Source organism: Cebus imitator, unplaced genomic scaffold, assembly GCF_001604975.1.
Source record: "Cebus imitator isolate Cc_AM_T3 unplaced genomic scaffold, Cebus_imitator-1.0 Scaffold150, whole genome shotgun sequence".
NCBI classification, from domain to species: Eukaryota; Metazoa; Chordata; class Mammalia; order Primates; family Cebidae; genus Cebus; species Cebus imitator.
Window position 1 is genome coordinate 5596741 of NW_016107465.1, and position 24399 is coordinate 5621139.

Sequence of the window (24399 nt, forward strand, 5' to 3'; positions counted from 1 at the left end):
CTGGAGTGCAGTGGCATGACCTGCAACCTCCGCCTCCTGGTCAAGTGATTCTTGTGTGTGCCTAAGCCTCCCCAGTAGTTGGGATTGCAAGTGTGCACCACCACACCCGGCTAATTTTTGCATTTTTTTTTTTCCAGTGGAGACGGGGTTTCACTATGTTGGCCAGGCTGGTCTCTAACTCCTGGCCTCAAGTGATCCACGCACCTCAACCTCTCAAAGTTCTGGGATTACAGAAATGAGCCACCATGCCTGGCCTGAAAGATGTTTTAGAAATGTGTTTCAATCATCCTAATGTGCATATGCTTTGACTCAATACAGTTTCTATCATTTTACTCTAAATATTTCAGGGTATGTTCAAAGATTATTTTTAAAAAGGGATTTTAATTGAATTCTTTTTTTTTTTTTTTGAAATCTAGTTACAAATAACAGAAACCAAATGTGAAAAGGCTTAAGCAAAAACAAATAGTTGGTTGGCTAGGGGAATTGAAAGGTTTGAAGAAACGAGTTACAGAAGAGCAAGGATGCAGGTGGTCCTTGGGAACAATAGGAATCAGGGTTCCAGGGTTTCCAGGTTGTGCCCTTTTACACTCATCTGCTGTTCTTTGAGCAGTCTTTTGTATTTACTACAGAATGCCATTTTCTCATGGTGGGAAACATCACCATTGGTTCAACAGACAGTAACAACAAAGGAAAGGCTGATTCCTCTTAAATTCTCTGAGTTCAAGTTCAAAACAATTCTATGAAGAGACTCTGAAGGCCAAGTCTGGAGGATCAGATGGCCACCCATGGAATAGTTGATTTTGATGCTGGTAGTTGGCCTAGATTTTCTCAGGTGCCCTCTTCAGATGACTTGACTGTGACCCAGATGTCGAAGATACCAGAAATTGCCTAACCGTGCATCTGGGAGAAGGGGAAGGGTCTAGCAACTGGTCAGGCAACCCCCTAGATACTCACAGGAAAAGTTAGCTGTTTCACATGGTAAGCCATACACTAGATGCAGTATGGTGTTTAAATTACGGAAACTGGGATGGGGGATGAGAAGCAGACAGCCATCCATGACTTCAGAATGATGGCAGAAGACAGGAACTTGGTAGCTGTGTCACTGAATCTACTGATAAGTCACTTTCTTGAGGAAGATTTAGCCAAATTCAGCTGGCATATGGTAGGCATGTAATAAATATCACCCAATTCACATGCGGGTGTGAATGGAAGTGGAGAATCTGATATTTATTACGTGCCTACAGTATGTCTGACTCTGGGGGAGGTACCTGTCTAACTAGTTGCCTAAATATATATATTTCATATATTTCTGAATTCTCTCTCATTTATTTCTGACTTCAACTCTGTGGGACTTTGAATGCTCATTATACATGCAAGGACACAGGAGCCTGAGAAAAGTTAAATAACTTTTCCAAAGTCACACAACTGGTAAGTGTCCAAGCCTTTGAGATTCTGACTTTGATGTGCTGGCTCCTTGTATCCTCTGACCTTTCTCAAAATTTTCATTCCAAGATGTCTTAAAGATATGGCATACCTTTCAATTAACCAGTATTTCATATACCATTCATTTTCATTTTACAAAGCTTGAGTTTATGTCATTTGATTTTCTCCAATATAAATTTAACACCATTATTTCTGCATATTTGTAAAACCCCTCAAAGTAATCTATAACTAAATCTTTCCCAAACAATGTAAATCCTTTACCCAATAGAGTCTCCAGTGCCCGTAGCGAGCTGGCTCTTCATAGAGGAAGGACAAATACTCCTCCACAAAATGCTGGTCTATCCACTTGTTTTATTTTATTTTATTATTATTTTTTTGGAGATGAAGTCTCCCTCTGTTGCCCGGGCTGGAGCGCAGTGGTGCAATCTCGGTTCATTGCCGCCTCTGCCTCCCAGATTCAAGCGATTCTTCTGTCTCAGCCTTCTGAGTAGCTGTGATTACAGACATCTGCCACCATGCCTGGCTAATTTTTGTATTTTTAGTAAAGACAGGGTTTCACTATGTTGACCAGGCTGGTCTTGAACTCTTGACCTCAGGTGATCCACCTGCCTTGGCCTCCCAAATTGCTGGCATTACAGGTGTGAGCCATCACACCTGGCCTATCCATTCATTTTAGAGCCATGATAGTTCAGCAAACAGTTGCTATCTGATTAATCATTCTTTCATTGAACAAGAGTTGACTGAGGACATAGCATGTGCCAGGGCTATGTTTGGGGCTGATGGGCATGTCAAAGTGTCCAGGAGCCACTCATTGCTGTGCCAAGTAGTATCGCACCAAACATCCTCCTATCCAAATCCCCACCTGCCAATTAATTGCTGAAGCACTAAGAGCTCTGCTTTTTAGTAAACCTTTACAGCAAATTTCTTCTGGTCTGAAGTCATCTGTTGATGAGCATATCATGGAAGAGAGAATCAAGAGCTTTGTAAAATTCAAGCTCTGTTACATCTATTTAATCCCTCTGATCTACTAGGCCTGTCACTCTGTTTTAGAAGGAAATTAGATGGTTCTGACAAGACTGTTCTTCACAAAGCAATGTTGATTATTACCTAGTATTCTGTGATCTTATGGGTGTTTGCAAATTGATTTTTTGATGATTTGTTCTGGTGTTTTCCAGGTATGAAAACTAAACTGACTGCTCTATGATTTTCAGGGCTGTCCCTTTCTCTGTTTCAAATATAGATCTCTCTACTTTTTACTGATTTTTAGTGTCCTTGCTGATCCCTGTCGAATTTTTTAAATTGCTTTTGAAAAACATTGTTAGCCTTGCTTCAAAGTTCGGTAAGAAAAAACACTTAAAGGAAATGATGACTTGAACATCTACAGTTCACTTTAGAAAAGAAAACGTGATAATAAAGCATTGTAATAGAGCTTCTTGCAAATTGCTAAACTCCGGGAGGATTTGCCAGGCCACCATTCACAGAGCTAAGGCTGTACTTAAATGCTAGCTAGAAGGTGGAAGATTGCCATACTGTTTAGGGGCATAACAGTAAGTACATGTTTAGCAAAATGCTTGAAAGTGTTTAGGGCAAATTGATTCAAATATGTCTTCCCCTTAGCAAGCCTGCTTTGTAAAAGACATACACAGATTACAGGATAATATATACTTTGGGGATGTAAAGAGATTTGTTTAGTCCTCTGAAGAGGATAATCATCGATGGAGATGAGCTTACCTGCTTTTCCCTGCCTTTAGAGTAAGTTCAGTATTGTGTTTTACTAGAAGCACAGGTGAAGGATCTCCTCCTGACCAACTGAATTTGAAAATGTAGTCCACAACCAATTTAGAATGTTATTGTGTGGAAATTATATCAAGACGGCAACCTTTGAGGTTGTACTAGGCTCACTGTATGAAAACCAGAGAACAGCTGTGAAATTCCCTCCTCCAAAACATCTGGGAGTAAAAACTAGGTGAATACACTGAGATGTGCTCCAGAAAAGTGATGGGATTTTCTTCATTCTCTAGTTTCTTGGCACCATCGTAGGCTCATTGGTACACTTAGCTTTGGAGTCTTAAAAGCAATAGTTCAGTAAAGAGAGCTTTGTGGCTCCAAGGCAGACAGAACAATTTTTCAATTGCAGAAGCACTTAATTCTTTCTCACTTTAAGTGTGAAAGCCATTTGGGTGATAGCCCAGGCAGGGTATTGCAGACCAAGAGTGAAAAACTCTTGGCCTCTGAAAAGAAACAGTAGGGGGAAAAAATTCAGTTACCATTTACTAAGAAACCAAGAAAAAAAAAAGTATTGCAGTTCAAAAAAAAATTGCTTTTGGCAACTGTGCTTAAGACTCTCCAATTTGGAAGTTAAACATGGGAAAATGTTATAAACGGGTTGCAGCGTATTTGTCTATCACTCTCTTTCTGAAGTGGCAATCTGGGTGACTGGAAAGTATGAACACATCTCTATTCTGGTGCAGCTTGCTGAGAACTGCAAGTTACAGAACGAAGCCTGCCTGTTGGGCTGCTGCTTATAAATAGAAGGAATCTGGTTCATGCCATAGAGGGGGAGCTTCCACTGGAGTTTTTGCATGTGTGTGAAGGAAGCTAGTGTGTATTCGACAGGACAGCTCAGCTCTCATGAGCCAGCAAGTAGTGACAGAAGAAAGGGGCCCAGCAAATAGCCATTCTCTGAATGTGCTCCTTGAGGATTTGGGATATTTCCTGTAGCAGGAATCCTCATGCCTGGGTCGGGACTTGGGAACTGGCAAGTGGCTCAGGGTTCTATCAGGGAGGCCTAGGGAATTCTATCATGCCCATAGCTATTCAGCAATGATTCATCCTCCCCAGTGGCAAGCATTCTCTTCCTCTTCCTCCCTATTCGATGGCGGTAATCATTTTATAAGATGATGGGCCTACGGAAATTTTGAAAGGCTCATGGGATATTTATATTGAGAGAGAAAAATAATATTTGAAAAGAGATAACAGTACAATCACTATGGAAAACCATGTAAAGTTTCCTTAAAATTTTTAATATACCATGTGGCAGTGTATTCCTGTAGTCTCAGCAACTCAGGAGGCTGAAGTGGCAAGATCACTTTAGCTTAGGAAGTTTGAGTCCAGCCTGGACAACACAGCCACATCTTGTCTCTAAAAGAAATCCTTAAAAAAAAAATACAACTACCATAGGATTGAGCAAGCCCACTGCTGGGTATGTATCCAAAGGAAATGAAATCAGCATGTCAAAGACATATCAGCACTCCTGTATTCGTTGCAACATAAGTCATGATAGCCAGGAAATGGTACCAATCTATGCGCCCATGAACAATGAATGAAGAAAGAAAATGTGGTATATGTAATAAATTATATACCACATTTTCTTTATTCATATCTATATATCTAGATATATATATAAAATACTATTCAGCTCTAAAAAGAAGGAAATCCTGTCATTTGCAACAACATGGATTAACCTGGAGGATATTATCCTAAATGAAATAAGCCAGACACAGAAAGGCAAATACTACATGATCTCACTTACAAGGAATCTAAAATGGTTGAACTCATAGAAGCAGAGAGTAGAATGATGGCTACCAGGCACTTGGGGTGATGCTAGGATTGAGAGATATTGGCCAAAGGGTACAACATTTCGATTAGAAAGGAAAAGTTCAAGAGATTGATTATGCAACAGTCTGACTATAATTAATAATAGTATCGTATACTTGAAAATTGCTAAGAAAACAGATTTTAAGTGTTCTCACCACAAAAAACGATGTGTATGAGGCAATACATACATTATAAAGTCAATTTAGCCACTCTGCAATGCATGTTATACACCATAAATAGAAAAAATATTTGTCAATTTGAAAAATAAATTTTATGAAAAGAAAAAAAGAAAAGGGATGATTATTTGCTGAGTAGGTTACCCATTTACAACATTTCATCAAAGCCCCACAGTAACACAGTTATTAGGTGGGCCTAGCCCTGCTTAAATGCATGGAAGTGGAGGCTCTGGGAAGCAAAGTGATGGGCGCAGAGTCCATAACCAGTAAGTGTTGTGATCAGTTTACTCAACCAGAGCTTCATCACCCACAATCAGCTGCTCCAACTTTTCCTCCCGGGGGAAAAGCCCACCTGTGAATTGTGCCAAGATCCTGATTATCCAAGGGGGAAAATGAGTCCTTGACCTGCGGCCTGGGTGTCACTTACGTCTTTGCACTTCTACTGAGGAGTGGTGGGAGCAACAGCGGCCACCACGCTCAGGCGGTTCTGTTGAGAGGCAGCATGTGATAGCTCAGGACCAGGCTGCTTTACAGCGGGGATTATCAGCCATTTGTCAGCACTCTGTAAGCCCGTCAGTTTTCTGGGCGAGCAAAAAGTCCCTCTTCATTCCTCCGAGGATTGTTGTCACCCAGCTGTCATTTGGCCATTTAGAGTGCAAGAGTCTGTGCTGTTCATCCGACCATATTTCTCACAGTGACATCTGTGTTTCTCCCTCTCTTCTTTCCGAGCCTCTGGTTCAATTTAGAGGTGTAGATTACTGGTTTCCTTATGCTTAATGTCTAAATAAACAAAAAATCTCTTGATGGCTTGATGTGTTCAGGGCCACCATCTTAGGGATGTTTTAAAAGTCAATGCAATGAGTGATATTCAATGATTTCTAGGCTTCTATCACTTTTGGAAGCAAAGTCCTCACCAACTGCACACACACACACGCATGCACACACACACACTCTCTCACACACACAATGTGTTCTGCAGTATCAAAGCTCTTGCCATGCATTCAGTGGAGAACTCGTAAGAGCCTCATTGGCTCTGCTTGGGTGGACACAACTGTGCACTGGGTTCCAAAAGATAAACCAAAGACAGGGTCATGTTTTTCATGAAACTTTCAACAGATTGTGGCAACAAATGGATGAACAAACAAACAAATGAATAAGTAAGTGCAATAAGTTTTCTTAAAAAAAAAAAAACTCTCCATTCAAATAGTCTTTAGTCTAAGTATATATTTTCCTGATTGTATATGTATTAGAAACGTCATTTTCAGAATTGATGGAGATTTCAGATGGCCGATGTTTGTTTTCAATGACCTATTTTGCCCTCTCCCTTCTGCAAATGGTCAATTCCACATGGATTCTCAAAATTATAAAAAATGTCTACTGTTCCTTGAAATTCTGAATGTGGTCCTCAGTAATGTGAGACATGATGTTTACTGTCCCTATCATCCTAGACCTGCACCCCCAACTCATCCGTGGAGAGAGTCTAAGAAGAGTAAAGGGAAAGGAATCAGGAAGAAAAAAAATGATCTCATTTGCAATAGAAAAAAACAGAAGAGGACATATATATATATATATATATTTTTTAACCAATATATTGTATTAAAGACTTTTAGTAAATATATGTATCATATTTCCATATTTAAGTACATTTGTAGACACTCTGAATGCGGTTGAGCTGAATCTGTTTCACGGATGCACCAGTGCTGAGGGTTTTTTTTTTTTTTTTAAATGAGATCATTAATGTTAGAGGTTTTAACATTTTGGAGGTGTGGGAGGTAACTTCAGGTCCTTTCTTATCCACTTTCCTTTTTTCTCTCTCCTCCTTCCCTCTCTTCATTCTCTCTTCTCCTTCTGAGTACTCAGCTAGGCCAGGCAAGAGCGGCTCAGCCCTAACCCCGTACTTTAGAGAGTCCTACACATCACACAGAGACACAGATTAATTAAAGAGCATGTGGGAACCTCTGCCACTTGGGATCCAGTTTTCAGTGCTGAGACAGTGTGACCCTAAATACCCACCCTCATGACTCAGATCATTCAGGCCCCAGGCAAATACTTCTCCATCCTTGTCCTGTATCCAAATGCCTTAAAGACATGAGCTGTCCTGCTGCTACTCACATCAGTGATGAACACTACCTTAGAGTCTATGAAAAGATTTTGAGTGGCAGAAGCACTTAGGTAAGAGAAAAGACAAATTAATTAACTTGTCAAATCGTTTTTCTCTGATAGCATGAAGGCAATAGAGCCTTGTGTGATCAAATATCATTTCCCAGTTGTGCTGAGCATCTACTTTCTTACTTCTCTTTGTGTTTCCACAGGTATTTACAAATTAGCACAGCATTCAGAACACTAGCACATGGAGTCTGAGGAGCATATTCTGAAATGAAATCATCCGAATTACTCTTACATCGTTGTAACTACACATCTAGACATTTTGTGAGTAGTTGTTTTTCGTATATGGCTCTAGATGTTGCTTTAAGAGATGGTGAAAATTGTGATATGACTATATATTAAAATGAAAATATTTGGTAATATTGTCTGTGGTAAAAATAATCTATGACCGACGATCCAAATACAATGTTTGGACATGATCTATAAAGGAATTTTATTGACAACTCCAGTTGCTGCTGTGTTAGCAGAGTAAATTTTCCCCAAACAGAAATTAGTAATGAAAAAACTACCTTAGGACAATAATATTTTAAGAAAAGCATCTATTTTGGCATCACCGTCAATAGAATATAAAATAAGTGGAAGTGCCGATTACAACATAGTGTTTTGCTGAAACAAATGCCAAAAAAAAGCAAACTTTGTGGATTGTATTTGTGAATTAATGACACCTATTTTATTACTCATCAAACACTACTGGCCTATCAAGAAAACACCCAGACACACACATCGTAATTAAATCTAGTCATATTTGAGAGTTTGTTGACTTTTAGTCATGTAAAAACCATAGCTTTAAAAATCTTTCTTCATTTTATCATTATGAATATGTGTTTGGCCAAGAAAAGGATAGAATGGCCATTATTTGGCAGTTTGTTAGCTCATAGTTATTTAGCTCTGTAGTACATGGCATCCATTTATAACCTCACCACATTCCACCTTCTTTCTTCCCTCATTTTCCCTTCTTTTCTTTTCTCTTGCCTCAGGCGTGGCTCTATTTCTCCCTTGCATACCCCTCTTCACTCCTCTTTGTCCTTATAAATCTTACTCCATAATCTCAAGTGCTTAATGTGATATTTCTTTATTTTTAAAAATCAAATTAAATTAAGCTCAGAGTTTCCATCTCTCTCAAGTGGCAAAAATATGTCAATTTTAGTCATTACGGAGGAGGGCATGAGGATGGGATTCTCTTTCTCTTTCTCTTTCTCTAGCGCCATATAAGAAAACAGAAAGCTTACACTAAATTCAGAAGGCTCTTTCACTCAGGACATCAGACTGAGCATTGAAATCCTGGGTCCCAAGCTAGGTAACTCACTGAAGGTGAGCAGTTCTGCAGCTTTTTTGTGAAGCTGGGACTTGATCTGTCGTTGTTATTGGGAGCCTGGTGGTGGGAGTCCAGATGCTCCCAGACCCCACATTCATAGCATCCTGAGGTCCTGCTACCCTCCCTCCACAGTGCAGGGAGGGTGGGTGTAGGTCACACTGTTTGAAGAATCTGACAACCCCAACCACTTCCCAGTCTGGGAAAAATATCTCTGCTTCCTCTAGCTACCTTAAAATCCCTCCATCCTCCCTATCCCTAGGATAATTCCTTCAGGAGTCCTGTGATTCTGGAAAAACAAGCCAGAGAGTCAAATTGTCTAAATGTAATTTCTGCTTTTATGGATGACAAACAAGAAAGTGAACACAAAGATCTGGCTATGTTTTTGGAAGAGGAGAAAGAAAACTCCAAGAAGGGCAAAACAAATAGATGTTTTAGAAAATTATCTCATATATTTGGACTTTGGGCATGTGGGCAAAACCCTCCTAAACAGTGTCTGCTTAATTCTGGAGATCTGAGGGGGTTGGAACACGAAATCAGGGCCCAGATAATTATGATTGATTTTAGATTTTAAGTGAAATTTCAGGTTTTGGTCCAGTCTATCCATTCAGCTCAGTAAAAAAGCAACAGAGATAGCGACTCAAGGTTCTTCTTCTGGCCAAAATGAAGTCAGTGCATTGGGTTGGTGCATCCCTAAGGTGCATCTCTTGGTAATTAGTATTTCCTACAAACTCCAGCCTCAGGCCCCTGGAAGACCTGCTTGCTGCTCCAGACACACTTAACACATTAACCAAATTAAACATGTTCACAGGTGAGCTTCTTCCTTCCTTCATATATTCACTTATTCATTCAACAAATTATTTGTTGAGTGCCAGGCACTGTACTAGGTGCTGGGTGTACACTGGTGCCTAAAATAGACATGGGGTTTTCCTTTGGAACTTACAGTCTAGTGGGTTAAGATATCCAATAAACAAGAAAACAATATAAATTACAAATCGTGCTAAGGGAGTGAACACAGAGAATGAGAAGGAAACTGAAAGAACCTATTTTCTGAAAAACCTTTTCTGAAAGCACAATTGTGTATAGAAAGACTAAAGGAAGATGGTTGTCTTTTTCATAGAAGTATCAGAAGTTCTTACCTATGTGTAAACTTTATAGAGGATGTTGTATGAAAAAAGTGCTTTTTATTCTTCATTAATACTAAGGAGTTGAGCTAGCATTAAAAGCTGCACGTGTTAGGGAGATCCATGCTGGATTGACCCGATGAAGAATTTTCTGTGCTGTGAAAGAATGGAATGAGTTGTTCAGGGAGGGTCAGGTCGTCATCAGCTCCCTTGATTAAAAACAGACATGATTACTGCTCAATAGTAAAAAAAAAAAAAAAAAAAAAAAAAAAAAAAAAAAAAAAAAAAAAAAAAAAAAAAGTAAGTATGCAACATGAATGAGTCTCAAAAGCATAGCGCTGAGTTAAAGACGCCTTATACAAAAGGCTACATATTGTGTGATTCCATTTACTTGAAACTCTAGATTAGGCTTAATTAATCAATGGGGGATAACTGGGATAATCATTGCCTGGGGGGGGGGCAGTACAATGGGGCTGGAATTAACAAGGAATGTGTGTGAGGGAACTTTCTAGATAATGGGCATGTTCTATACCTTGGTAGAGATTTGGCTCACACAGATATGCCCATTGGCAGTACGTAGCCAGTTGTTCATTTAATATGTTTGCATTTCACTAGACACACATTTTATCTAAAAGTAAATAAGGAAAAAATGAGGAGCGAAGGAAGGAAGGAAGCAAAGGGAGAGAAGGAAGGAAGAAAAAAGAAAAAAAGGATGAACACAAGTAAGGAACAAAGAAGAAATAAAGAGAAAGAACCAAAACCAAACAATAAGTTAATGATATGCATCCTGGAGTTTTAGGGGTGAGGTGTACTGATGTCTGAAATTTACTCTGAAATACATGAAAAAGTAAGATGAACTGATGAATGGATATTTAGCTACATAAATAATAAGGCAAATATAACCAAATATTAAATTGTAGAATCTAGGAAATGAGTGTATTGGGATTCATTGTATAATTCTTTAGCTTTAGTGGTGTTTCTGCTTTGTTCTTAAAGTAGTAAGTAAAAAGTAGTCACTACTTATTGAGGACTTACTAAAATCTGTTAGTTGTTGTGCTATACATTGTTGATACATTACCTCTCATACTAAAGAGAATAATTCATGGTGGATATATATTTTTTGTGGATTAGTAAATTTGTAAATTGTAAATTAGGAAATTGTGACTAAGACAATTCAACTAACATGTTCAACACCATATGACTAAATGGCAGGCCTATCTGTTTGCAAAGTTTGCACCTGTGCTGTCTAATATGGTACCCACAGCCACATATTGTGCTTGAGCACTTAAATCTGGCTAGTTTGACTGAGGAACTGAATTTATGATTTAATTTTAATTAGAAAACCAATATTCAATTCAGTAATTGGAAAATTCAATTTAGTTACTGCAAAATTTCAAGTATGTTTGCAACAACTTGGATAAGTGAATCTACATTTTCAATGCTAAATTTTATGAAATCTAAGTACTGATCAAATATTTTTTTTTTTGTTACAGGGCCTTCCTCTGTTGCCCAGGCTGGAGTACAATGGCATGATCTTGGCTCACTGCAGCCTCCACCACTTGGGTTCAAGCAATTCTCCTGCCTCAGCCTCCTATGTAGCTGGGACCACAGGCATATGCCACCAAGCCTGGCTAATTTTCAAACTTTTTTTCTAAGACAAGTTCTCACTTTGTTGCCCAGGCTGGTCCCAAACTCCTGAGTCTAGTCATCGTCCAGCCTCGGCCTCCCAAAGTGCTGGGATTACAGGTGTGAACTGCTGCACCTGGCCTTATCAAGTATTTCTTTAAAAAAATTTTTTTTGACACAGGGTCTCACTCCGTTGCCTGAGCTGGAGTGCAGAGGTGTTATCATAGCTCACTGCAGCCTTGACCACCCAGGCTCAAGCAATTCTCCTGCCTCAGCCTCCCAAGTAGCTGGGACTCCAGGTACATGCAACCACACCCAGCTAATTTTTTTTTAAAATAGAGATGAAGTCTCACTATATTATTCAAGATGATCTTGAACTCCTGAGTTCAAGGGATCCTCCTACCTTAGCCAAAATGCTGAGTTACAGGCATGAGTCCACTGCATCCAGCCTCTCATCAAGTATTTCTAATGAAAACTTAGTATCTAAATCATGTGTCTTACATGTAACGTAAACACATTTTGAAGACTTATTGGGAAAAAAAGAATGTAAAATATATAATTAATGTTCACATTAATAATATGTTGAAATAATATATTTTGGGTATATTGGGTTAAAATTTAAAATATTGAAATTGGTTTCACCTCTTTTTACTTTAAAAAATCATGCCTATAATCCTAGCACTTTGGGAGGCTGAGACAGGTGAATCTTGCAGTCAGAAGATCAAGACCACACTAGACAAAATGGTGAAACTGTGGCTACTAAAAATACAAAAAAATTTAGCCAGACACGTGGCATGCACCTGTAATACCAGCTATTTGGGTGGCTTGAGGCAGGAGAATTGCTTGAACCTGAGAGACGGAGGTTGCAGTGAGCCTAGATCACATCACTGCACTCTACTCTGGGTGACAAAGTGAGACTCTATCTCAAAAAATAAAAATAAAAAAATTAACATTATATATGTAAAATATATAATTGACTGTATTAGTCTGTTCTCACACTGTTGATAAAAGACATACCAGACACTGGGTAATTTATAAAAGAAAGAGGTTTAATTGACTCACACTTCCACATGGTTGGGGAAGCTTCACAATCATGGTGGAAGGCAAATGAGGACCAAAGCCATGTCTTACATGGTGGCAGGCAAGAGCGTGTGTTAAGAGGAACTCCCATCAGATCTGTGAGACTTATTCACTACCATGAGAACAGTTTTGGGGAAACCACTCCCATGATTCAGTTGTCTCCACCTGGCCCCACACTCAACACTTGGGGATTATTACAATTCAAGGTGAGATTTGGGTGGGGACAGAGCCAAACCATATTATTCTGCCCTTGGCCCCTCTCAAATCTCACGTCCTCAAATTTCAAAACCAATCATGCCTTTCCAACAGTCCCCCAAATCTTAAATCATTTTAGCATTAATTCAGAAGTCCACAGTCCAAAGTCTGGTCTGAGACAAAGCAGGTCCCTTCTGCCTAGGAGCCTGTAAAATCAAAAGCAAGTTCAAGTTAGTTACTTCCCATATACAATGAGGGTACAGGAATTGGGTAAACATACCTGCTCCAAATGGAAGAAATTGGCCCAAACAAAGGGGCTACAGGCCCCATGAAAGTCTGATATCCAACAGGGCAGTCATTAAAGCTTAAAGGTCCAAATGATCTCTTTTGACGCCATGTCTCACATCCAGGGTGTGTTGATGCAAGAGGTGAGCTCCCATGGCCTTGTGCAGCTCTGTGCCTATGGCTTTGCAGCATACAGCCACCCTCCTGGCTGCTTTCACAGGCTGGTGTTGAGTGTCTGCAGCTTTTCCAGGTGCGTGGTGCCGGCTGTCAGTGGATCTGCCATTCTTGGGTCTGGAGGACAGTGGCCCTCTTCTCGAACAGGTCCACTAGGCAGTGCCCTAGTAGGGACTCTGTGTGGGAGCTCCAATCCCACATTTCCCTTCTGCACTGCCCTTGTAGAAGTTCTCCATTAGTGTCCTGCCTTTGAAGCAAACTCCTGCGTAGGCATCCAGGCATTTTTACACATCCTCTGAAATCTAGGCAGAAGTTCCCCAAACCTCAGTTCTTCATTTCTGTGCACTCATAGGCCCAACACCACATGTAAGCTGCCAAGGTTTGGGGCTTGCACCCTTTGAAGCAATGGCCTGGGCTGTATGTTGGCCCCTTTTAGCCAAGGCTGGACTTGAAGTAGGTGGAACACAGGACACCATGTCCCGAGGCTACATAGAGCAGGGTGGCCCTGGGTATGGCCCACGAAACTATTTTTCCTTTCTAGGCCTCCAGGCCTGTGATGGTAGGAACTGCTGTGAAGGTCTTTGTCATGTCCTGGTGACATTTTCTCCATTGTCTCGGTGATTAACATTTGGTTCCCTGTTGCTTATGCAAATTTCTGCAGGTGGCTTGAATTCCTCCCCAGAAAATGGGTTTTTCTTTTCTATGGCATTGTCAGCCTGCAAATTTTCCAAACTTTTATGCTCTGCTTTCTCTTGAACGTTTTGCCACTTAGAAATTTCTTCTGCCAATTTCTTGAGGTCAGGAGTTCAAGACTAGCCTAGCCAAGATGGGTGAAACTCCATTTCCACCAAAAAACCCCCACAATAATTAGCTGGGCATGGTGGCACAAGCCTGTAGTCCCAGCTACTTAGGAGGCTGAGGCAGGAGAATTGCTTGAAACTAAGAGGCAGAGGTTGCAATGAGCTGAGATCATGCCACTGCACTCCAGCCTGGGCAACAGGCTGAGTTGAGACTTCCTCTCAATTTTAAAAAAAGTTTGTATACGGCAGCTCTCACTTGTAATCCCAGTGTTTTGGGAGGCCGAGGTGGACAGATTGTCTGAGGTCAGGTGTTTGAGGCTAGCCTGGCCAATATAGCAAAACCCCATATCTACTAAAAATACACAAATTAGCTGGGCGTGGTAGTATATGCCTATAATCCCAGCGATTTGGGAGGCTGAGGCATGAGATTCACTTGAGCTGGGGAGAAGATTGCAGTTAGCCAAGATTGCAGCACTGCACTCCAACCTGGGTGACAGAGTGAAGCTCTGTCTCAAAAAAAAAATTTTTTTTTCTGCCAAATACTCTAAATCATCTCTCTCAAGTTGAAAGTTCCACAGATCTCTAGGGAGGGAGCAAAATGCTGCCAGTCTCTTTTTATAGCAAGAGTGACTTTTATTCCAGTTCCCAACAAGTTCCTTATCTTTACCTGAGACCACATCAGCCTGGACCTTATTGTCTGCATCACTATTAGCAGTTTGGTCAAAGCCATTAAACCAGTCTCTAGGAAGTTCCAAACTTTCCTACATTTTTCTGTCTTCTTCTGAGCCCCCCAAACTGTTCCAACCTCTTCCCGTTGCCTGGTTCCAAAGTCGCTTCCACATTTTCAGGTATCTTTATAGTAGCACCCCATTCCTGGTACCAATTTACTGTATTAGTCTGTTCTAACATTGCTAATAAAGACACACTTGAGACTGGGTAATTTATAAACAGAGGTTTAATTGACTCAGTTTCACATGGCTGGGAGACCTCCAATCATGGCAGAAGGTGAATGAGGAGCAAAGTCATGTCTTACATGGGGGCAGGCAAGACAGTGTGTTCAGGGGAATTCCAATTTATAAAACCATCTGATCTCATGAGACTTATTCACTACCATGAGAACAGTATTGGGAAATCCACTTCACCTGGCCCCACCCTCAACACATGAGGATTATTACAATTCAAGGTGAGATTTGGGTGGGGACACAGCCAAACCATATCAGTTACTTCCATTGTATTTCTATAATTTGACATAGCTGGTCTACAATCTTTCCACTGTACCCAGCATGGATTGTGTTCATACATAGGATAGGCATGCCAATTACCAGGTATGGGTGTGCAGTGAGGTCAGGGTATACTAAGTCATAAAACTCTTCATAACTTAGATCCTCAGAAATTTTGTATCATGCTTATTATATACCAGGAGTGATTTTCAAGACTTGACATTTATTAACTAATCTAACCTTACCACAATCCTATAAAGTAGGTGCTATTATCTACATTTTACAGATGAGGAAACTGAGGTACAGAGGCATGTGCACAGATACTTAGTAGTTGCTAAATCAAATTAAAGGAACTACTGCAATTGGGATATACACAGAATTTAAAACTTCGTCTTTCGGAACTTTTTTTTTAATGGCTTTGATTTAGATATTTGGTTTCAATTATTTGGACTTCTGAGAATGTTTTCATCCTCTTAGGACCCTGGCCTCATTTTTGTGTACAAGCTTTCTAAATTGTACATCCTTCCCAGAATTCTGAAGGTTTATTCAAACAATGCAGATGAAACTAGATAATTTGCCAACAGGAGTACATTGTATCTGAGCAAATGGATAATTAGAGGGGTCCCATTTGAGAAGTGATCATTTTCTTTCAGTAGAAAGGGTAGTTTAATCTCTTTAAAAGCCTGCCACACCCTGTGGTAATTGACTTTGCAGTGGAATTGCTCTCAAAGAAAGCTCCTGCTTTTCTATGCCAGAGATACTGATGGAAGACTTGAAGTCCCAGGAACGGCTGTGTTGCACTTCCTAGATGTCTGTTCACATAGCAGAGAAGGTGACCATTGCATCCTCAGGCAGTTAATTTTCTTTTTTCTTTTTTCTTTTTTTTTCTGAGATGGAGTTTTCCTCTTGTTGCCCAGGCTGGAATGCAATGGCATGATCTCAGCTCACCACAACATCCACCTCCTGGGTTCAAGCAATTCTCCTGCCTCAGCCTCCCAAGTAGCTGCGACTCCAGGTATGTACCACCACTCCTGGCTAATTTTGTATTTTTAGTAGGGATGGGGTTTCTCCATGTTGATCAGGTTAGTCTTGAACTCCTGACCTCAGGTGATCTGCCCGCCTCGGCGTCCCAAAGTGCTGGGATTGCAGGGGTTAGCCACGTGGCTGGCTGAGGCAGTTAATTTTCTAAGTGCTAAGCTTTGTTCCTTTTGAAGGGAACCTCAGTTGGCTGGTGTTCTAGAAACCACAGCAAAGAAACTCAGAGAAGACATCATAAGTTACTGAGCATCTCGGATAGGCAGGCACAATTGATTTTCTTTGTGAGATTTCAAGCCCTGCCCATCTTTTATGAGTATGTCTTAAAAGTTTAGGTCAGTGCTGACGCCAGTTGTAATCTATGTCTATTTCCTGAAGGCAATGCCTACTATGGTCCTTAGACCCAGTATGTGCTATGCTGCTAACACATTGGCAAGTCTTTCAAATATCGATAATAAAACAGGGAGCTTTATAAATGCAGGAAAATGCCACCATAGTGTCAATTCTGTAAGGGTAGAAGGTGGATAACATGGAAAAATCTTACTGAGCAGAACAGTCTGACAATAACAAATGTTAATTCTGTGCATTCTCCTAAAAGCACAGAAGGTGGCAAATATAAATATCTGAAAAGTGTTATGTTCTGAAACCACAAAATGAAAATGTCCAGGTGTGTTAATCATCAGTGACAAATGGTGGAGAGCGCCTTGCACTTTGTTTACTCTAGACCAGTGCTGCTCAGAGCATGGTCCCAACTAGCAGCATCACCCGGGATCCTGCTAGAAATGCAAGTTCACAACCTGGCATGATAGCTCATGCCGGTAATCCCGGCACTTTGGGAGGCCAAGGCGAGTGGATCCCCTGAGGGTCAGGAGTTTGTGACCAGCCTGATCAAAATGGTGAAGCCCCATCTCTACAAAAAATACAAAATTAGCCAGGCATAGTGGTGCATGCCTGTAATTCCAGCCATTTGGGAGGCTGAGGCAGGAGACTTACTTGAACCCGGGAGGCAGAGGTTGCAGTGAGCCGAGATTGCGCCATTGCACTACAGCCTGGGCAACAAGAGCGAAACTCTGTTTCAAAAAAAAAAAAAAAAAAAAAAAAAAAAAATTTTTAAAAAAAAAAAAAAAAAAAAAAAAGAAAGAAATTTAAATTCACAAGCCCCCTCCAAATCTACTGAATCAGAATTACTGTGGTTGGTGAGTTGACACACAAAGAAAATCTGCTGTTTGAAGAGATATATATGTTTTTATGTTAAGCATTTTTCACAATAGCCAAGATACAAAATCAAGCTAAGTGTGCATTAACAGATAAATGGGTAAAGAAAATGTGTATGTGGTTTATATACACAATGGAACACTATTAAGCTGTAAAAAAGAAAGAAATTCTTTTCTGTCATTTGCAACAACACAGATTAGCTTAGAAAATATTATGTTAAGTGAAATAAACCAGGCACAGAAAGACAAATACTGCATGATCTTACTTATATGCAGAATTCAAAAAAAGTCAAGCTGGTAAAAGTAGAGAGTAGAATGATAGTTACCAGACTTGTGGGCTAGGGAGGGAGGGGTAGAGAGGGAAAGAAGTGATTCAGTTAGACAGAAGGAATAAGTTTTAGAGATCTAAACTTAGAGTCATGACTTTAGAGTCATCACAGCATGATGACTTTAGTTATAATAGTGCATATTTCAAAATTGCTAAAAGTAGATTTTAAATGTTCAAATCACGAGTGAGTGTGTGAAGTGATGGATATGCTAACTGGCTTGATTTAATCATTCCACAAGGTAAACATTTATCAAAACATCACATTGTACCCCATAAAACCCCATAAATATATACTATTATTATTTGTCAAGTAAAGAATCTGCATTTTGACAAGATTCCCTGGATGAGTCAGATCAGAGCTTCTCAAACTTTGTGGAGAAAGAGCTAAATTTCTTGTTTTTGTTTTAAATTTGTCACCGAGCCATTCTTTTAGAAAACTTCTTATTCAGCAAGACAAATCCAGTCATCACTCACTGGCCTGCTACAATTTTTTTTAAAAAAACATACTCTAAAACTTGTGTAATTTTCTTATTGGACACTGGTAACAAGAGTCCCTGGGCTGGTAGCAGGCTATGGACCACCCAGACCATACCTCTCCAGTTCACTGGCCTTTCTGATCCAGAATAGCCACTGTTGCTGCCCAGAACTCATGGATCTTTGCCAGGGAACACCACAAGCCTTTCAGAGAATAAAGACATGAACATGCAAGTTAATCAGAAGCTACCTTTTCTATCTAGATTGGTCAGACAGTTACCAAACAAACTTTCAAATGACCCTTTTCAACCAAAATAGATCACGTAGATGGCTTGTCTCTTATTGCATTAGGATGATGAATGACAAAGATTTACTCTTCACGTATTACTGCTGTGGTTCATGAAACTCGCAGTTCCCATGAGTACGTAGATATTATGGAGCAAAGAAAATTTATTTTCATGTCTCTCTTCCAAATAGGGCAAAGTTTATAACTTTCTGCTAAAAGGTTGTGTTGCAGAATTTGGCTGGTCAGATGACATTTGGAGGCCATCAAATTCTAATTGATGAATAAACACAGGAGACTATTTTTCTTCCAGACTTAAATTATGGAGCTGTCTTCGTCATAGGAGATGGAAGTATACAACTTTTACATTAATCTGTACTCCATTTGGCTATTCTCATCCCAAGTCCACATGCTTTTAAATCTTGTTAAAATACATTAGGGCTTAATGTATTTAAATCTTGTTAAAATATACCTCTTGTTTATATTAGGGATTCACTAAGAGAAGGTGTCAATGATGTAAACATTACATAAAAGTAAAGACTGTGAAGATGAAAACAGTGCTTAATGGAGCTGCTTTGCCGGTGGGAAATGAGTTCTGATATTAACCAGAACTGGCTCGTATTCTGAGATGTTCCCCACTTACAAAGAGTGTCAAACAGCCTTTTAGCAACCTTCAGAGAAAAAAATCTATGATTGTTTACATGAAAATGTTTCAAACTCTTCCTCTGCTATAAATTGTCTACAGCCAAGTGGGTGCATTAGGATTTATACTAAATCTCTTTATCTGGTAAGATAAAAGGAATGTTTATAATTTCCCTGAAATGTTTTTGCTTTCCCATGGCTTTTGATAATACCCCTATGAGGAGCCGTTTAAGAAACGGCAGTTTAACCTACAACACAAACGGTAGCATAAGCCTTTTGGTATTTTCTAACATCCAAAAAATGAATAATTGTGCTTTTTCTAATTATTCAGCCTCTCCTCTAAGAAGGAACCTGATTTGTGAAGTTTTTCTAGTTTTTAAGTATAGATGGCAAAATTTTTCAAATGTTTCTCATTTTGGTTTCTTGAATGCATATATGATGAAAGTATGCCCTAAAGAAAATACAAGTTAAAACCACAATGAGATAACATTCTGTAGCCACCACAGTGGCAAAAAAAGAAAAAGGCCAACAAAATCAAGTGTTGGTGAGGATGTGTTGCAAAGACACTTATACAAGCTGGCGGAAGCATGAATTGGCCCAGCCACTTTGGAAAACAATTTTATCTTATCTCATAAAGTAGAGCATCTGAATACTACACAATTCAGCATTTCCCCTACTGGGTATACACCCGAAGGAGATTATTGCATATGTGCACTAGAATATATGCAAAATATTCTTATCAGTGTAGTTTCTAATAGCAAAAATTTCAAACAGTAAATCCAAATGACCATCTAATAAGAGAAAGAGTAAATTCATTTTGTTATGCCCATACAATATAGTATTCTGCTACATGCATCAGCATGAATGAATCTTGAAAACATAATATTAGATTAAAAAGCAAGTTTGAGAAGAATACATACAAGAAGATTCCCTTTGCATAAACAGTGTATCAAACAAAGAGATTCTAAATGTGAGATAAAATGATTAAGAAATATAAGTGAATTATTAACACAAAATGAGATAGTGGTCATCTTTTGGGAGGAAAAGGGGGAAGTCAATAGAGGTGAGTCACCAGTGGAGCTTGAAGGAACTGATCATGTTCTATTTCTGAAAGTGGGTGGTAGGTTCATGGGTGCATTTAAAAAATTAGGCAGGTATGTTATATATAATTTGAAAGTGGGAAATTTCTTATAATAAAATAAGAGTACTTTTGATTTTGCTCCTCTAGCTCTTTCAATTTTGATGATAGGGTGTCAATTTTAGATCTCTCCTTGCTTCTCCTGTGGGCATTTATTGCTATATATTTTCCTCTAGAGACTGCTTTAAATGTGTCCCAGAGATTCTGGTATGTTGTGTCTTGGTTCTTGTTGGTTTTGAAGAACATCTTTATTTCTACCTTCATTGCATTGTTTATCCAGTCAACATACAAGAGACAGTTGTTCAGTTTCCATGAAGCTGTGTGGGTCTGAGTTAGTTTCTGAATTCTGAGTTCTAACTTGATTGCATTGTGGTCTGAGAGACTGTTTGCTCTGATTTCTGTTCTTTTGCATTTGCTGAGGAGTGATTTATTTCCAATTATGTGGTCAATTTTAGAGTAGGTGTGATGTGGTGCTGAGAAGAATGTATATTCTGTGGATTTGGGGTGGAGAGGTCTGTAAATGTCTATTAGGTTTGCTTGGTCCAGGTCTGAGTTCAAGTCCTGGATATCCTTGTTAATTTTCTGTCTCATAGATCTATCTAATATTGACAATAGGGTGTTAAAGTCTCCCACTGTTATTATGTGGGAGTTTAAGTCTCTTTGTAAGTCAATAATAAATTGCCTTATGTATCTGGGTGTTTCTGTATTGGGTGCGTATATATTTAGGATCATTAACTCTTCTTGTTGCATTGATCCTTTTACCATTATGTAATGTCCTTCTTTGTCTCTTTTGATCTTTGTTGCTTTAAAGTCTATTTTATCAGAGATGAGAATTGCAACTCCTGCTTTTTTTTGCTCTCCATTTGCTTGGTAAATCTTCCTCCATCCCTTGATTTTGAGCCTTTGTATATCCTTGCATGTGAGATGGGTTTCCTGGATACAGCACACCAATGGGTTTTGGCTTTTTATCCAATTTGCCAGTCTGTGTCTTTTGATTGGGGCATTTAGCCCATTTACATTTAGGGTTAATATTGTTATGTGTGAATTTGATCCTGCCATTTTGATGCTAGCTGGCTGTTTTGCCCGTTAGTTGATGCAGTTTCTTCATTGTGTTGATGCTCTTAGGAAAGGAGGAAGTCAAATTGTCTCTATTTGCAGATGACATGATTGTATATCTAGAAGACCCCATTGTCTCAGCCCAAAATCTCCTGAAACTGATAAGCAACTTCAGCAAAGTCTCAGGATACAAAATTGATGTGCAAAAATCACAAGCATTCCTGTACACCAATAACAGACTTAAAGAGAGCCACATCAAGAATGAACTGCCATTCACAATTGCTACAAAGAGAATAAAATACCTAGGAATACAACTAACAAGGAATGTAAAGGACCTCTTCAAGGAGAACTACAAACCACTGCTCAACGAAATAAGAGAGGACATAGACAGATGGCGAAACATTCCATGTTCATGGTTAGGAAGAATCAATATCATGAAAATGGCCATACTGCCCAAAGTAATTTATAGATTCAATGCTATCCCCATCAAGCTACCAATGACCTTCCTCACAGAACTGGAAAAAAACACCTTAAACTTCATATGGAACCAAAAGAGAGCCTGCATAGCCAAGTCAATTCTAAGCAAAAAGAACAAAGCGGGAGGCATCACACTACCGGACTTCAAACTATACTACAAGGCTACGGTAATCAATACAGCATCGTACTGGTACCAAAACAGAGATATAAACCAATTTTAACAGAATAGAGGCCTCAGAGGCAACACAACACATCTACAACCATCTGATCTTTGACAAACCTGACAAAAACAAGCAATGGGGAAAGGAGCCCCTGTTTAATAAATGGTGTTGGGAAAGCTGGCTAGCCATGTGCAGAAAGCAGAAACTGGACCCCTTCCTGACACCTTACACTAAAATTAACTCCAGATGGATTAAAGACTTAAACGTAAGACTTAACACCATAAAAACCCTAGAAGAAAATCTAGGCAAAACCATTCAGGACATAGGCGTAGGCAAAGACTTCATGACCAAAATACCAAAAGCATTGGCAACAAAAGCCAAAATAGACAAATGGGACCTAATCAAACTCCACAGCTTCTGCACAGCAAAAGAAACAGTCATTAGAGTGAATCGGCAACCAACAGAATGGGAAAAAATTTTTGCAGTCGACCCATCAGACAAAGGGCTGATATCCAGAATCTACAAAGAGCTAAAACAGATTTACAAGAAAAAAACAAGCCCATTCAAAAGTGGGAGAAGGCTATGAACAGACACTTTACAAAAGAAGACATACATGAGGCCAACAAACATATAAAAAAAATGCTCATTATCACTGGTCATTAGAGAAATGCAAATGAAAACTACATTGAGATACCATCTCATGCCAGTTAGAATGATGATCATTAAAAAATCTGGAGACAACACATGCTGGAGAGGATGTGGAGAAATAGGAACACTTTTACACTGTTGGTGGGTGTGTAAATTAGTTCAACCATTGTGGAAGATAGTGTGGCAATTCCTCAAGGACCTAGAAATAGAAATTCCATTTGACCTAGCAATCCCATTACTGGGTATATATCCAAAGGATTATAAATCTTTCTACTATAAGGACACATGAACATGAATGTTCATTGCAGCACTGTTTACAATAGTAAAGACCTGGAACCAACCCAAATGCCCGTCGATGATAGACTGGACAGGGAAAATGTGGCACATATACACCATGGAATGTTATGCAGCCATCAAAAATGAGTTCATGTCCTTTGTAGGGACATGGATGAACCTTGAAACCATCATTCTCAGCAAACTGACACAAGAACAGAAAATCAAACACCGCATGTTCTCATTCATAGGTGGGTGTTGAACAATGAGAACACATGGACACAGGGAGGGGAGCATCACACACTGGGGTCCGTGGAGGGGAAATAGGGGAGGGACAGTGGGGGATGGGGAGGTGGGGAGAGACAGCATCAGGAGAAATGCCAGATATAGGTGAAGGGGAGGAAGGCAGCAAATCACACTGCCATGTGTGTACCTGTGCAACAATCTTGCATGTTCTTCACATGTACCCCAAAACCTAAAATGCAATAAAAAAATAAAAGAGTATGTGGAAAAAAACTGTATGACTAGATATCACTTGGGACCTATACGTCTCATTAGCTTATTCTCCAAATTCTCAGTGGCTTAATGAAGTAAACTGTGTTTTTCTCTCATGCTACATGTCCAGTGAGAGTCATCAGGGCCTCTGACTATTGTGGTAACTCTGGGACCCAGACTCAAGGGTTTCCATATTTTCTGATGACTACTAACACTAGCTCATGAAACTAACAACCTACAAATCTCACTGAGTTCACAAAATTAAGGCTTATTTCTTGCTCACGTCATCATCCAATTGGGTTTTCAGTGGCCAGCGTTCAACGTGATGATTTGGGAACACAGGCTCCTAACATCTGGTGGTTCCTCTGCATTTGGCTATAAGAAAGTTAAAATGACATGTCACTTCCACTTGCATTGCATTGGCCAAGTTAAGCCCTAAGGCCCTGCTAACTTCAAAGATGTCTGAAAAGTACTATGTCTGTAGAAAGAGGAACTGAGTATTTGTGGACAGACTTAAAGGCCATAATGACTATCATATAACCATAGCCAAATTTTGAGTTCATTGCTGCTGTTTCTATCCCAAGCTCTAGAAGAACACACATTTGTGCAACTCTGGTGGGTTGAATTCAAATAATGCTCTAGGACAAGTCCATTACAACTCTAATAAAGTTACAAAGTGCTGAATTAAAAAGGCTTCTTTCTTGATGGTCTTGATGATCTTAGGAGAGAATTCCTTCTGAAGATAGGATATTCTTAGTCCAAACAAAAGTCATCCTCATGGAGTAAAAGCCTCTTATCTGGATAAAGGTTCATAGATTTTATCTGTTATCTGCAGAAGTGAAAAGCTCACTGTTCTACTTTCCAGAGCTGTAGAAAGTCAGATTGGGGTGGCACTGAAGATGGGTAGGGGATGACTGGCAAGGATAGCAACAGAAATCCAAACTTACTAGAAAACACGGCCACTGTGGGTTTCAGAT